Source organism: Lichenostomus cassidix, chromosome 4A, assembly GCF_008360975.1.
Source record: "Lichenostomus cassidix isolate B80296 chromosome 4A, HeHo_3.0, whole genome shotgun sequence".
Taxonomy (NCBI): domain Eukaryota; kingdom Metazoa; phylum Chordata; class Aves; order Passeriformes; family Meliphagidae; genus Lichenostomus; species Lichenostomus cassidix.
This window is the reverse complement of record NC_139485.1, coordinates 18,409,237-18,425,678: the sequence shown is the minus strand read 5'-3', so window position 1 is coordinate 18,425,678 and position 16,442 is coordinate 18,409,237.

Below are 16,442 nucleotides of genomic sequence, written 5' to 3'. Positions count from 1 at the left end.
GCCGGCGCGGAGCCTGCGGGAGCGGAGCGGGGAGCGGGGGGCTCCGGCAGCCGCAGCACCGAGCCCCTGCGCCGCTCGCCGTGCCGGAGACAAAAGCGATATTCCCCGTGTCTGCCCGGCCCCGGCCCCCTCCTTCCCCCGCCTCCCCGGCTCTGCCTGCCCTCCCCAGGGCCAGGGAAGCGCAGCTGGTCCTGGAAGTCCCACCGACCGGGGGGAGGGGGGTACCGTGACTAGGGGGGGTTGTTCGCTTGGGCGTGTTGGCTTTGGGTTTTTCTCTTTTCGCATCCTCCCATAATAATAATGGGATGGAGCGGCAGAGCTGCGGCCGCGGATAGGAGGAGGAGGAGGAGGACGCGAGTCCCCGTCACTGCAGAAGAGGCGGCAGGTTTACGCTGGCGGCAGCGAGCAGGGCTGAGCTGCCCCTCCAGCCCCCCCGGCTCCGCGCAGCCCCTTCCCCATGGCCACACGGCTGCGATCATCCGTGCGGGGCTGCGGGGGGGCAACACGCATCCCGCTGCCCTGCAGCCGCACGGCCATGCCCACGGCCGGACCTGGACTGTCCCCCCGCTCGGGGAGCCGCTCCCACCCTCCTGCTGCTGCACCGGGAGGCTCTGGGCACCGCCCGAGCTCGCAGCCTGTTGCTGCCGCGGCGGGAGTGCCAGGCGCCGGCCGGGGACACGGAGGGGCACAGGGTTCCTGTTAACGGGGGACAGGGAGGGGCACAGGGTTCCCGTTACCGGGGGACACGGAGGGGCACAGGGTTCCTTTCACAGGGAACAACACGCAGAGCCTTAGCCGGCTGCCCCCAGCCCTGCTGCTGTGCTCCGGGCTGTGCGACGGCGCTGCCCCTCTCTCTCCCCCTCCATCGGAGCTCGGGGATCAGCAGGGCACCCCAAGAGCAGCCAGAGCTCCTCACCTGGGCTACACACCGCCGTGTCCCGCCCCGCTCCTTCCCCTCGCCCCTCGCCCCTCGCCCCTCGCCCCTCGCCCCTCGCCCCTCGCCCGTCGCCCCGCTCCTCGGCGGGGCCAAACATCCCCTGCCCGGGGCTGCCGTCGGCGAGGGAGAAACCCGATGCAGGCGGCGCCTCTTGGAGCCCCTTGGAACCCTTGGAATCCCTTGGAACCCCTTGGAATCCCCTGGAACCCCTTGGAACCCTTGGAGCCCCCTGGAGCCTGGCCGCGCTAGCAGAGCTCAAAATAAAGTGCCGGGAAGGGGAGCCGTGGGGTGCCCGGGAGCCCCGGAGCGGCCTGGCGGCAGCGGGGCACAGTGGATTTCCCCAGGCCAAGAGGGAGCGAGGCAGGGCTGGGCAGCCCGGGGCAGGCAGTGTGCCCTGGGCACCTCTCCGCACACCGAGCCCCTCTGCGGAGCTCCGAGCAGCGCAGCCCCCGCGGAGCCCGGGCACGGAGCAGCCCCGGCACGGAGCAGCAGCCGCTATTTTTAGTGGGGCCGAATTCCTGCCCCTTCCCCCTCCCCTGCTGCCTCCCGGGACAGCTGGAGGCAGATCGCCTTACGGCGGGCTGACCCCTCCTGCGCTGCCCCAGGCCAGGCACGGCGCTGCCCCAAGCCAGGCACGGCAGCCTCCGAGGAACTGGGTGATGAAACAGCGTGGGACGAAGTCTCATTGCCGCTGTGCACAAGGGGCTGCAGATCAGGGGCTGCAGATCAGGGGCTGTTAGGGCTGTTAGGGCTGTTGAAGCTAAGAATCAAGAGCCAGGATCACAGTTGGCATCCTGGCTCTTAACTGCCCTGGTAGGGTCAGCTTTGTTCTGCAGGGACACAGGATTGCTGGGGAAGTGGTGAAGTCACCGTCCCTGGAGGTAGTGAAGAGCCACAGAGATGTGGCACTTAGGGACATTGTTTAGAGGTGAGTGTGGGACTGCTGGGTTAACAGTTCCATCTGATGATGTCGGAGGCCTTTCCCAGTCAAAATGATTCCAGCATTCAGTCAGCCCTCTGGTGATAGTGGACTTAGAGTGCTTTCCATGTAAAAGTCTGTTTAAGTTGAGCCTCTTCTTTCATTGGTTTTTTAACACATCAGAGACTTTCCACGAGGTTCGAAAACTTGGCCTTGTGTGTTTCTCTCCAGTCAAGCAGGGACCACTGAATGCAGAGAGCTGGACGTGGAATGGGGAAGGAGGGATTCTGTGGTTCAGCTGAGGCAGCACTGGCAGAAGTAGCTGGTGAATCCCAGCAAGGAGGTTGCATCTGTCCAATACAACTTAGACCTGATTTTCAAAGGCATTTGCAGTATCTTTGCTGAGAGTCACTGACATTTCACACTTCTGGTCTGAGGTCTTTCCAGCACCAAATGTTGCTGATAAACGCTGTGGTTAGGGCTGACAATGAACTTGCCTTACCTGAGCCATTCTCGTCTTTGCCAGGAGACCTTTTAAATTTTGCAGGAATAGTTGTTACATTGACCAAATGAGGCCCATACAGGCAAACTAAACGTTGGAAGGAGGCAGCAGCTCAGCAGGTTGTGGAAGAATTGTACCAACTGGTGGGCAGAGAGAGCTTACCCTGCTGTTTTAAAATGAGTTGGTTTTTCCCCTTACTAGTTTCCAGGGCTTAGAAGTGTCAGTTAAAATAGTAATAAAATATCATGTTATGCATGCAAAATATAAGGGGATTTGCACGAAGGCTTATTGCAATCCAGGTACAGTTTGCACAGCCTTTAATTTTAAAGCTACCTTGATGGCTCCAGTATTCCAATGGAGATGGCATTTGTGGTCAGGATGCTGACTTATGTCTTCAGATTCCCTCATCACTTCCTTGCTTTGAAGGGAGCATCTCTGGATTTTAGGTAAATCACTTCAGGTCTGGCTTCCCAACAAAATTTCTTTAATTATCTCACAAATATTTAAGCATGAATCTGAGCCTTGGTATCTTGATACATCAGTTCCCAAGTATAGTAGGGAAAATTGTCACCTCATTGCTTTACAGCTACAACACTGGAAGCTGAGAAGCACTTGGATGCTGTGGTGGCAGAAGTGATACACAACAATCTACCAGCACAGCCAGGCTCACACAGAAACTTACCTATACATGGCCCTGACATGGATCCTGCACCTCTCACTGTCAGCATTTCTGAGTTTCTGGATTTAAAGCAATTTCTGCACCTCCAGATAAATCAGATACCCAGAGGAAGAAGCTTTAGTGAAGTTTAGTGCAAAGAAATCTGATGTGTAAATGCTGTTTAGGTGTTCCCTATTCACCTGTGCAGGAGGGTTTAAAATGAAATACTGTCTTTGTTGGGGGAAGCACGATTTAAAGTCAAATATCAGTAACTTGCTCTAATTACACACCTTTTGTGTGCCTCCCAAGATTGTGATGGAGTCATTTAAACTGAGTGGCAGCAAGCCAGGCAGCACAAATGTTTAGAGCATCATCTGTACCCTTTTATGGTTTCTGAGCTCTCCTTCCCAGAGGGACAAACACCATTGCCCCAGGCACAGCAGGAGCTCACCAGCTCCCAGTGTGAAGTGAAACATGAGGCTTTTGCAGCAGAGCCACAGCAGCAGATCATATTTGGGCTCTCTGGAGGCTGACAGAGCTGACAGAGCTGTGCCTCTGCTCAGGGTACTTCTTCCCCCAGAAACATCTCCCAGAAGGTTCTGACTTGGCACAGGCTTGGCTAAGTCAAGTATCACTTACAATCTGAAACTGTGAACTGGAAGTGCTTTTATACAACAAAACTGTTAATGTGCAGTAGCTGTATGGTCTGTCTATAAAACACACACTCAAGGCATGAACATGCTTTTCCTACCCTTATAAAATATCTTTAGAGATATATATCCCTGGGAATTTTGGAACTCAGAGACAGTGGTGACATTGCTCCTCAGTGTATTTATTCCTTGGTTCTTTGGCTGATTCTCAAGTTGAAATGTCCTCTTTTGTGTAGGCAGGGGTTTGTAAAAGGTCCAGATTCTACTCTATATAGCAGGAATTTTACATTATGCCTTCAAAGCTTTGTCATGATGGCTCTGATATGTTCTGTGTTAAATGTGGAGTAAAACTCTCCCTACATTCATGCAGAGCAGGATTAGGCCTTACATTTAAGATTCCAGACATGATAAAATCTCACTAATGCAAGTACTTAATTCTCATTTCAATTTATATTTCAATATTCATACTGGCAGCTACAGGTATCTATTCAATTCTGATGAAATAAATGAGGCATATATCTACTTTAGTTGCCACTGGTTTGCAATGGAGCCTATAAAATCAGTCCAGATAAATCCATTGCACATCTCCTCACTGCCTGGCCTGACCTTTTCAATTGGAACACCTGGGCAAACTTCTTTCCTACCAGTTGTGTGTTATAGTAAACCCCACGAAGATTTACAGATGAGGTAAATACTAAACACAGGGCCAAAGCACAGCCAATCCCCAGCAGACACACCCCTGTTCTAACGGATGTTTAATTTGACCTCCATCTTATTCTTACCATTGCTATTCCCATGCAGTCCTCAGCACTCCACAGATCTTTTTTGGGCAGACAGCTTGCTGTGCACAATCTTCCTCCTTTGATTGCCAAAACCCAACTGCTACACGCAAATAGAGTTCCAGCTAATGGATGGTATGGAGATTGCAGTTTAATTTCTCTAAGTAATTCAGTCTGATCAACAGAGGCGCCCTTAGAAGGTACAAGTGGGAAGGGATGATGATCACACATCCTGTGCCCTGGTGGCCCTGGCTGGGTGCCATGTCCCACCAAAGCTGCTCCCTCACTGCCCTCCTCAGCAGGACAGGGGAGAAAAAATATAATTAAAGGCTTGTGGGTTGGGAGAAGGACAGGGAGAGATCACTCACCAATTACTGCCACAGGCAAAACAATTAATTTAATGTCTTGCAAATCAAATCAGAGTAGGATAATGAGAAGTAAAAACTAAATCTTGAAAATCTACAAAAGAACTTTTCCGTCTTAAAATCCTACCCAGATTACCTCTGATAGATGCCTGCTCACCAGCCTGCCTTTGAGGTTGCCCCTCTCCTCAGGTTTGATGAATTGCAACTTTTTAAGAATTCTCCTTTGCTCCAGCAGCATCACCCTGACAGCAGAACCTTCAGAGGTGCAATAACCATTTATCACCAGCACACTGAAACCGAGGGGCACTGCAGGCAGGGACAGGGGTTTGCAGGTGTATTGCAATGGCACAATGCAATAAATGCATCCTTTCCCTTCCCCTCACCCAGCCCTGCCCGTGTTTGCACAAATGTGCACAAAGCACAGGAAATGACAGGGTTTGTGTTCTCTCCAGGAGAGACACTGGGGATCAACCTGATGGCTTTTGTTAGACATCTGCAGATGGAACTTTAACAGGTGGAGTGAAAGAAAATGAAGTATTTGGTATCCTCAGCTGAAACCAGGTGGCTTGATGTCAAACAGATTTTTGCCTGGGGCTCCTTCTCCAGGGCTGGTGGAAGGTTTGTGACAGAGAGTGTAAAGCTGAAAGGCCTGGGAGTGCTTCTTGTGCTGCTCACAGCACAGCCCAGGGGTGGAGGTTGTCCCACACCCCTTGTGAGCACAACAAGATGCACAAATTGCTATTGCTCACTGCTTTTTGCTGTGTAAAGTAAGAGCAAAGTGCTCTCCTCCCCACAGCCCTTCATTCTGGGCATTACAGATTTCCCTTACAACTCCTTCCTCTGCTTGGTCAACTCTTCCAACTTCGGGGGTTTTGAAGTCGAGCTGGAAGAGGAGCTTTGATATTTGACTGTGCTGAGCTGCAGACTGGCAGTGTTGGCTGATCTCACTGCAGCCTTTGTGGAGCTGAGAGAAAATGGAGTTTGAAGAGGCTCAAGAGGGGAGGCAGAATGTGCATCGTGCAAAACCCGAGCCTGAGGTGCAGAGGGACAATCCAATGGTCATGGAGCTCCCATCAGTGGGAGAGCTGACATTAGAGACCTTCAGCCACAGCAGTCCTGGGCAGGCAGAGCACTGCAGTGAGCATTGCATGGCTGACCTGAGCCCAGCCTGGGGTTACACCTGAATTTATGAAAGGGAATGAAGCAACAGCAGGAAAAAACATACAGCAATATTTGAAAGGAAACTTGCCCAGCAGAGCTCTAATATTATTGGAGGCTTGCATACACAGTGTTGTCATAAGATAACATTTTCATGTCTGACATTTTTCTTTAGTGCTGTAAAAATTAATCAGTGCTTGATTTTTACCAGCCTGAAAGACAGAGAGGGAAATGTGATCGTTTTTCAGGCCTATTTTTGGACTCAAAGAAATCTTAAAAAACTCAGTTATGCTTAAAGCTCAGAGTGGATCCTTAAAGAAAAAGCAGAAAGACGTTAAATTGGTTCAAGGAACTAATCTTAAAAGAAAGTTCTAAGTGCTGCAAGAAGCCTACAGTAAGACAAGATATATTCTGCTAATTTGAACATGCTCTTTCACGCCAAGTAGCACTAGAATTGTAAAGCCACAAAGTACGTTGCTTCCTCTGACATGAGCCTATTATCTCTCTACTGCTTTCTGTTCTTTTCCTCCATGGAATTGCCTTCTCCTTTCAATCTCTGTGCAGTTCATCCCATTGCCTCAGTTCTTTTACACTTGCAGCAATTTTAAGCAGCATCTGCTGGGATGTTTTCTAGCATTTTCTCTGCTCAGACATGCTCTAGGTTCAGTCCTCACCCAGGGTCAGCAGGTGAAGCTCACCTGTGTTACACTGAGCACTTCTGCACCATTTCTCCTGTTTCCCCTGCCCATGGCACTCTGCTCATGTCCTCTGTCCCCAAGGCTTCCCCTCCATGTCCAGCTGAGCTGAACTTGCAGCTCCCTCATAAACCTCTCATGTCTTAATCAGATGGCAGCTGCTGTTTCTTATCTGTCAGCTGAGTTTTGATCTGCTTGATCACAGTGCTGTGTGTGAGCATGAGCAAAGAAATGAGAAGTACTTTTCCCTTTTGTCTTTATAGGATTATGTGAGTCCTCCTGACCCACAGAATCCCACAAAACAGCACAGGGGGCTGACTTTTGTAGCAGTCTGGTAGATTTTTGGGGAAAGCAAAGCTTTAGCTCTGAAAATCAAGTGTCTCATGACTGGAGATTTTTTTTTTAAATTTTCTTTTTATTAAAAGTAACTTCAGGTAAATTGGAGGATTTGGATTTGTTCAAGGCAGAGCTTGTAGCTACAGCCTTTCTCCTTTAGACTGACATCAAGTCCAGCTCCTTGCCTTGCCAGCCCAGGAGGATTCTGCCTGCTTGTCCTTTGTAGAGAACCACAAACACTTCAGGAGATGTACCTTGTTCCAAGAACTGCACTTGGAGGTCATAGCTTAGAAAGGGAAAGGATTTAAAACTGGTTTGTGTGTATTTACACATCTTCCAAAGCTCTGTATGAACTGTGTTGATATAAATGAATTTGTTGATGTTTTCCTGTTGCCTCATGTCAAGCCATGAGTTCAGAGCAGCAGTGCTGTGAGCAATAACCTGTGTGCAACAACCAACACTTGGCATTTTGTCTGAGGCAGAGCAGCACCTGGGCTCAGCACTGGTGACTGCAAGGTGATGACTCCTTGTCATGCCATCCTACATTGGCCTTTTCCTGAAACATTGCCAGACACCACCTTGGAGCACCACTAAAACTGTGCTTTCACATTTGGCTCCCTGCTCCCCATTTCTGTCCTCCAAAATTATTTCTAACTGTATATACTTTTTAATTTCTGGTGACACTGTGATAGCTGCAGATACATTATTCATAGCCACAAGATTTGTCTTTCTGTTCCTCCAATCTGAATGGTCCCTGAGCAGTGTTTAACAGCTATCACTGCTCTGTATCCTGTTCTGGGGTTTTCTTCAGGGGATATGCCAGCAGGGATGGGCTGAAATCCTCCTGGATCAGGAGCAGAGACAAATGCTGCTCTGTTTGTAAACACTTCGAGGCTAAATTTAGCAGGAGTCAGAAGAATCATTTATGAACACCAAGCTCCCCCAGCCGTGCCGAGGAACGTCTGGGGCATGAGGACATGAGTGCCTCAGATTGAAATAGTGCCAGTGTCCCCTTATCCCTGCTGCCACCTCCCCACGGATTTACATAGTGCCATTGTCCCCTTGTCCCTGCTGCCACCTCCCCACAGATTTAAATAGTGCCATTGTCCCCTAGCCCCTGCTGCCACCTCCCCTCAGATTTAAATAGTGCCAGTGTCCCCTAGCCCCTGCTGCCACCTCCCCACAGATTTAAATAGTGCCAGTGTCCCCTTGTCCCTGCTGCCACCTCCCCACGGATTTACATAGTGCCAGTGTCCCCTTGTCCCTGCTGCCACCTCCCCACAGATTGAAATAGTGCCAGTGTCCCCTAGCCCCTGCTGCCACTCCCCACGGATGTAAATAGTGCCAGTGTCCCCTTGTCCCTGCTGCTGCCACTCCCGGTGCCCAGCCCTCACCTTCCCTCACTCCCCATGGTCTGCAGACACCACCACAAATCATCAAACCCCATTGCAGCTACAGGGACTCTCCAGCTCCTCCACAGCCTTGCAGAGACTGGGAGAAAAGCCTTGGTCACCTGGAATATTGTCCAGCAGAAAGGGGAGAGGTCCAGGTCTGGTTAAACATTGGAAGGGCAGCAAAGCCCTCCCAGCATGAGCAGCTCCTGGGAAAGCTTGCCTGTGCAGTTTCGAGCCTGAGGGAAAACTGAGCCACGCTGGGTGCAGCAGAGAACATTAACCAGGGTGGATAAGCCCCACATATCCCTCCTTCCAGCAGTTAGAGGCAATGGATTATAAAATCAGCCTTGGCTGGGTCTGAAGGAGAACACAGCTATGAGAAGCAGTGGTTTGCTCAAACAATGTGTTCAATCAAATCTGTGCTCTCAGAACAGGCTGCCAACCAGATGCCAAACGATCTGAATCTATCATGTCAGCAGTTCAGCTCCTGCCTTTGTAGACCCTGAAGGAGCAGCTTGGCTTCTCTTGTTTTGCAAAGCCCATGAATACATACAGCTACACATGCAATGCTTTTTTTAAAGCCATAGGGAAAGCACAATGTCTTTTCTGACCACCTATTGGCTTCATGAGACTGAAGGAGATTAAAATAGACACAAAGGAAGTAGCTGGTATATTCCAAAAACAAACAAACAAAGCACAGTGTTACAGCCCAATAAAGCAAACATCTTCAGAAAATGTCAAGAGGCCAGAACAATGCTATTTGAGGTTCTATCCAGTCTTGGAGAACTGTTGCCACTTTTTTTTTTCTTTTTTTGAAAGAGAAAATCCATGGCCATAAACCTGAGGTTATAGAAGGACCTCACAGAAAGAGCTGATTTTTTTTAAGAGAGAAAAACCACTGAACTGAAAAGCACAACTCCTCTCTGCTTGGTGTTATTAGCTCAACATGGGGAAAAGTAACTTCATTTCCACAAAATAAATGGAGGGAATTCCACAAGAAGGGATTACACCCTGTAAATCTGGGAGATCTTACTGAGCTTACTCAGTCCAGCTAATGCAATTGGTACAAATGCTGGGATTCTCTTCAAGAGGAAAAAAAAGGGAAAATATATAAACTAGATATTTGGCATGAACAATCAGGATATTCTGGATACACACTGTCATTAAGTTCAGCTGCTAACCACTCTGCTCTCCTGCCTGCTCTGGGCTTTGCTCTTCAAGTCATCCTGGAGTGCAGGGGAGCTGCTGCAAGGAAAGAGCTTCACACAGTCCTGTTTTCAAGGGTTTGCACAGAAAGCTTAGACCCTGCTGCCTCTGAGCACTGTGTACTCCTCCTCTAGAGCACTTTCTGTGCAGCAGAGCCCTGAAGCAGCCCTTGGAGAGGCCAGAGGTGTGCAGCAGGCATCCTCTGGGATCAGCCACTGCTCCTCAGGGTGCTGCTGGCACTGCCTGTGGCTCCCTGCACAGCCTCCTGCCCGCAGATATCTCGGTTTCAGAAGCGATTTTTTTGGTTCTCCTGTCATTCTTGTCTAATCCTGGACATTGAGGGCTCGTTCCAGTTCCAACCAGTTGTAACTGTGGGGCATCTGTGGGGCATTGTGATCATTGTGATGTGAAGCACAGAGGAGCTGCTCTGCTTCAGCTCTGTCCTGCAGGAGGCAGGGGGGAAGGAAACCTCTGGGTGGTGTGGGAGATGATCCATGTGCAGCCCTGGCAGAGCTCATCCCTGCTGCAGAGCCCTAGGGCAGCACAGGGCACTGAGCTGAACTGCCTCATGTCAGCCCTGGAGGCACATGGAACTCTGACTCTGCAGATGCTCTGGGAAACAGATCTGGGAGCACCTGAGCTGGTGACAAGTGTGCCACCATCCTGGGTGTGCCACCATCCTGGGTGTGCCACCATCCTGGGCAGGAGCACCCAGGGAGGCTGATGTGCGTGAGGCTGCTCCAGGTGAGAGCCCAGCACCCCAGCTCACCACAGCCACAGACCTGTCAATCCACCTTTCACACACACCCAGAGCACCTGTAGCTGGAATACATCAGCAACTCCTTAGAAGCAGCAGTAAGAGTCAGAGTGTGTGACACCAGGCACTTTGGGAAGAGCCATATCCTTTCCATTTAAATGGGTGCTTGTCAATGTTTCCATTCCTATCCCTTGGCAGAACAGGCACTCGCACACCATGTCATGTCCACAGAACCCTCAGCTACAATTTATGTCCCCACACTCCTTCCTGTATGCAAAATATCCCATCCATTTAAACAGGAGGATTAGAGGAGTAGGAGGAAGCTTAGCACAAACAATAGCTGTGATCAACCGCGGCGTGCACGAGTGAGTTGTGGGAAGTGTGAGACACATCAGGGATGGCAGGTGCTGCTCTTGCTTCAGAGCTATTTATACTCCTGGAGTCACTCTGCAAACGCTTCTTGCTTCACTCTGCCTCTAGATTCCTTTTCAAAGGGAGAGGAGAGGTGTGGAGTACGAAAGCATGGGCCAAGTCTGAAATTTTAAGGATAACAGAATTAAGTATTGCTTGAAAATCCCTCTATAATATACAAAAAGGAGCAGCCTGATCTGACCAGTTTCAAAGCAGGGAATCACAACAAACAAGGAGATACATAACGAGGGGGGGAAAAAGACACAGAAGGAGTGGAGGGGAAACAAATAAAATGTTTTTTGTCTTGGAAAATACTAACCTTAGAAATCCAGGCTCTGACAGGATTTTTTCTTTTCTTTTTATAACAAAGGAATTCCACTGGAAATAAAAGCTGAAAAGCACAGAGCACGGGCCATGCAGGGACTTTGTCAGAGTCAATGCTGTGAGGCACTGCAGAGCCCAGGATGAACCCCTCACACTGCCTCCTTGACCTGGGGAGGAGCAGAGATGTCCCCACAGAGTGAGCTCTGCATCCCCACTGTGATATCTAATATCCCCAATATTCCCCACTGTGATATCTAATATCCCCAATATTCCCCACTCCAACATCCCCTCTGTGATATCTAACATCCCCAATATTCCCCACCCCAACATCCCCACTGTGATATCTAATATCCCCAACATTCCCTACTCCAACATCCCCTCTGTGAGCACACAGGGAGCTCAGCCCTGCTGCCCTTTCAGAGATAACACCCCAACTATCATCCTCACTCGTGAGCCTCTGGGAATGATGCTTTGCAAACCTGCTAGTTGTGACTCTGAATTGCAGTGGTGAGTGTGTGTGCATGCAAAGGTTAGCACCCACGTTATTTCCAGCTCAGCTCAGAGGCACCACAGAGCTTAAAGAGAGCAAGGCAAGTTGAATACCACCTGGTTTTTGTAGTCTTCATCCTAAGCCTTTTAGCCTGGCACACCTCCCTTAAAATGAATGAGAACTTCTGTGCTAAAGCTGGAAAATTCACCAAAAATCATTCTCCTCGTGTTTTGTTATTACAGCCATGTAGTTTGCAATTGCTCCTCAGACACAGTTCTTGTAGGCACGAGTTGCATCACTACCAATTATTTTTCTCGAAGCACTGAGCATCACTGTCACTGTGTCATAACTAAGGCAATAATACAACTCTCAGAAGTGATTTAGGGAGCTAAACCAGATCTGATTAGCAAGCATCCTCTTTAAAGCAAACTACCACAAGTCATTAATCATAAAAGTTTCTAATTTCAGAAATGAGTTAACTGAACTTTAATGAGACAAACAGCTTTTAAGAGCTGCCACCATGAGACTGTCTGCATTACACTGGGAGAGAGCTGTAAAATGACTGATTTCATTACTGGTCCCAGGAAGTGCTCTGCTGGAAGCAGCTTGAGGAATCTAAAAAATCTCCAAATTCCTTTCAAAAGTTCTACTTATTTGTGGTACTTGGTATTCCAGGACATCCCGAGTACATTTGTATATAGAGCTGAGGTCACCACTTAGTACAACAGCAGGTAATTCTATAATTAGTGAAGCAGACTCTGTGCCATGTTCCAAAGGGCTTTGGCTGTCACCTCCCGAGGAGCACCACACAGTGTCCCCTGGCAAGGAGGCAGCTGGAGGCACAGGAGAGCTCTGAGCACCCACCTCATGCATGATGCTCTTGCATTCCCACCTGTCCTTCCTGCAGCTTCTCAAGCCATCAGGAAGCAGTTGGGAGGGAGAGGAGGAGACCAGGAGAGGCACAGAAGGGATGGTGATGCCCATGGCACATCCTCCCAGTGCCCAGGCTGATAAGGTCTCTTCCTGACCAATATTTCTGTGATTGCTGACCTCAGGACACCAGCATGGATGTGTGCACTTGAGACCAACATAAAAGAAAGAGAAAAGATTGTTTCTGCTGGGAAGCTGCTCCTCCTGAGTGTGATGAGGGAGCAAAATCCTTGCCTGCTTCACAGGCAGCTCCCTCCCTTGTCCCCAGCACCAGGCTAGGGGTGAAAACCTCGAGTGGTCACTGCAGCCATTGGCAATCCAAGCAGTTGCTGTGAAGCCAAAGCCATCAGTGATGTGCAGACACAGATCTGATGTGTGAGCAAGGCAGCCTTGCTGAGAGCCAAACCTGCACAGGGGTTGGGATCAGCAATCCAAGTGACTTCAGCCCTCTGGATTTAAATGAATCTGACAATAAGCTGTTTGAGAATCTTTTTACTGTGTTAATCAGTACAACATAGTGCCATACTTGGTTTTTTCATTAAAAGATAATTAAAGGAAACAGTGGCAGCCAATAACTTGAAAAAAGGGAATTAAATCAAGTAAAAACTCCCTTTCTTGAGCAAAAAGTTACATACACCTGTATTTACTGACATCTAGTGTGGCAAGATAATGCTTCCCAAGAAACAATTCAACTTCTATTCCTGACAGTGAAGCACTAAGAACAATTTCCATTAAGAATACCTAGAAGAGCTACTTCTTCCTGAAGAAGGGATGAACTGAGAGCTCTTCACTAATGACTTGTGATTCATTTCCTCAACACCTCCGGTAAAGAAGTGCTGTTGTATTCTCTCCATGAATGAGTGAGGCACCTACCCATCTCCAGGGCTGTGCCCAGTACACTATTTCAGGTTTTTCCCTTTCCTTACTTAGTCAGAGCTTAAAAAGGCCATTGCTCTCTCTGGGTAGCTTTGATCGCCAAGAAAAACAGGTTATTTCTAGAAGAAATATTTGCCCTCCAGACTCACTGTTTCAGCTGTGCTGGGAATTCAGGAAGATCATCCTGAAGAGCACAGAAGTCCCTTGACCCAGGGAAACACTCAGTGTTTGGCAGCTGCACAGCCCTGAGAGATCTTTGTTAGCTGCTTTTTGGGGGTTGGATTGTATGAAATACTAAGTATGATTCTGCAAGTTCCCAAACCCCTTTGAACCACAAATGGAGCTGAAGATATCAGATCTGTTGCAGAATGACACAGCAAACAGAAAAAGGAGTCCAAGTGTTCCTCTGTGCCACACAGGGCTGTGTTTGCTCTGATCAGCCCTGTTTTGTTGGCTGCAGAGACAAACCCATCCTTGTACAAGCTGGGAGGTGTTTGTGGTGAGCAGCACACTCCTCTCTCAGCACAGCACACCTGGGTCTGCTCCCCACTGAGGGAGAGAAAATCCTTCTTGTCTGAGATGTTCACAGCATTTCATCCCCTGGTTGCTGCTGCCAGTGGGAAAATCCCAATTATACCTGAAGGGGAAAAAACCTCCCCAGAGGGAGGAGCAGTGATGGAGTGGGAGCTCCTGGGCTAGCTGGGACAGGAGGAAGGAGCTGCCTGTTCTCTCTCCTCCATCTGATATGCCAGAGCTCAGCAGCCACAATTAGCACTAGATCAGGGTTTTTAATGGGCTAACTACCTGCCATGTAGGCTGGACCCAACTTTCAGGTACCCTAATCGAGGAGATGAAAGGGGTTTTTTGTCTGTCTGTGTCCAAGGGAGTTTTGGATCCATTAGCAATTATGATAATGGATCTGTTTCCAGAGAATTAATTGCTCCTTTGCCCAAGTCATAGACAAGTTTGCTGTAAAAATTAATTACTTGGCATATACAATACTCTTAACAGTCAAGTAATAAGCTAATTTTCAGAGAATCCACAGAGGGCCCCAGTCTCCCCACTTGTCAGAGTAGTTTCTGAATATCCCATGGAAAGTCAGTTGGCTGCTGTTGTCTTGCAATTCCTTTCCCATGATATTTGACAGCTCCAAAACACCTGACCTGGCACTGGATAGCTCAGGACCAGCAAACAGCCCAGGAAGGCCCAGGGTGTGCAGCCACAGAGGGGATAACTGTGCTTTGCTGTCTAGGAGGACTTGAGCTCCCATTCATCTGTGGAATCTCTGCTTCCTGCCCAGCTCGTGGGTTTTGTGGCACCAGGAGCAAACCTACATTCTGCAACCTCTGCTGTTCTCACCAGTTTTCTGGAGCTGACCAAATAGTTCAATAGCAGACAGCAGGTTCTCAACAAGGCTTTTCTCCCTAGGAAAGCAGACTCAAAATTTGCACAGAATATTTGCAAGCGACTTAATTAGCTCTCCTGAACGACCTCCCAGCCATCAGGTACCACAGTGATTGGTGCTCTGTGCTCCTCTTGCCCCAAAAGCAGAAACAGTTATACTTACATTAGCACAAAGACACTGGTTTTGACCAAGACCTGAGTCCTTTTGCCAAATGCCCACAATAAACAAAGCTGGATGCTTCCTGGCCATGCATGAGCCCAGCACAGTTAATCTACTCAGGTCTGTAAGATGATCACTTTGAAAGAACAGCAACACTTGGCCATTTTTATTAGTGTTTAGTGCAGCTCCTTGCAGCCCCTGCAAATTTCTTTCAGTAGCTTTAATATTAAAGGTCTTTTTATAGCCCTGATGAACATATGCAGCCCTTTGCATGAACCCCACAGACAGATGCAGAGGGATTGCACTCCAACAGCAGAGCTGACCTGGCTGGGGATGGAAATGAAAGGAGACAGAGCTGGGAGCCAAGAGGAGAGCAGCAAGGACAGACAGAGCCTCCCGGGGCAGCTGGCCCCAGCAGACCTTCCCAGAGCCACCACAGGCCTTGGGATGCTTTTGCTGCACTCATTGAATGAGACCTGAGCATCCCAACACCAGCATCAGAAAGCTCAGGCTCCTCCTGGCAGTGACACCCAGGCAATAATGCTAAGCATATTTGGAGGGAAAAAATAAAGCCAATAACACCCTGCCAAAACAGAAAAACAGCACCTTCCTGATAGTAAAAATCACAGTTTTTAACATAAAACTTCTCTCTGCTGATGGGTTTCAAGACTGCTTTGCCAGATGCAGGTGTTTTCAGCAAAAAGATGATCCACAACAAATCAACAACCAATCTAAATGTTAATATAACCTCCCGTTAGGAAATTAATCTGTTTTAAAAGTACAGAACAGTCCTGGCTCAGTTATTTTCTTAACCTTCCTGGTACCCTTGAGTGTGCACAATTCACACAAGGAAACAGCATTTTTAATTTCTTGTGGACATATGTTATACAACCTCACAGAAAAATGCTGGAAATGATCATCTATGAAGAGCATGGGGCTTCCATCTGGCACCGTTTTGATTTGAGTGACAAAAATATCCACCAGAACTGCACAGAAAACACTCCGATTGCTAATGACCCAAATGGTATCTTCTGGGGGGAAGAGGAAGAGTAAGGATAATGAAAGTCAGGCAATCTGCAAAGAGACATTTAAAACAGAAAAAGGAAGGTTTGTGGTTTGTGTTGTTTTTCCTTTTTCCCCTGTAGTGCTGTGAGTGTTCTGATTCCTGCTGCAGGGAGCCACACTAATCTCTTCCTCAAGTTTTATTCACAGGAGGTGGGGAAATCACAACTGCCAAAGGAAGACAGGTCAGGATTAAAAGCAAGAAATATGTTTGTTTGATCCCAGAAAATTCAGTAGCAAAGAACCCCATCAAAAATATTCGGTTTTGCTTTGGCTTATGCCAACTGCAATTGAAATTTTCATCCATTTGAAACAAAACCATAAACAGTATACATTTAATAGAGAATTAAAAATAAAATATTAATTTTAAAAAGGTAGGTCAAGAGAGATCACATGGGAAATCACCATTTCCTAGTACCAAGAGATAAC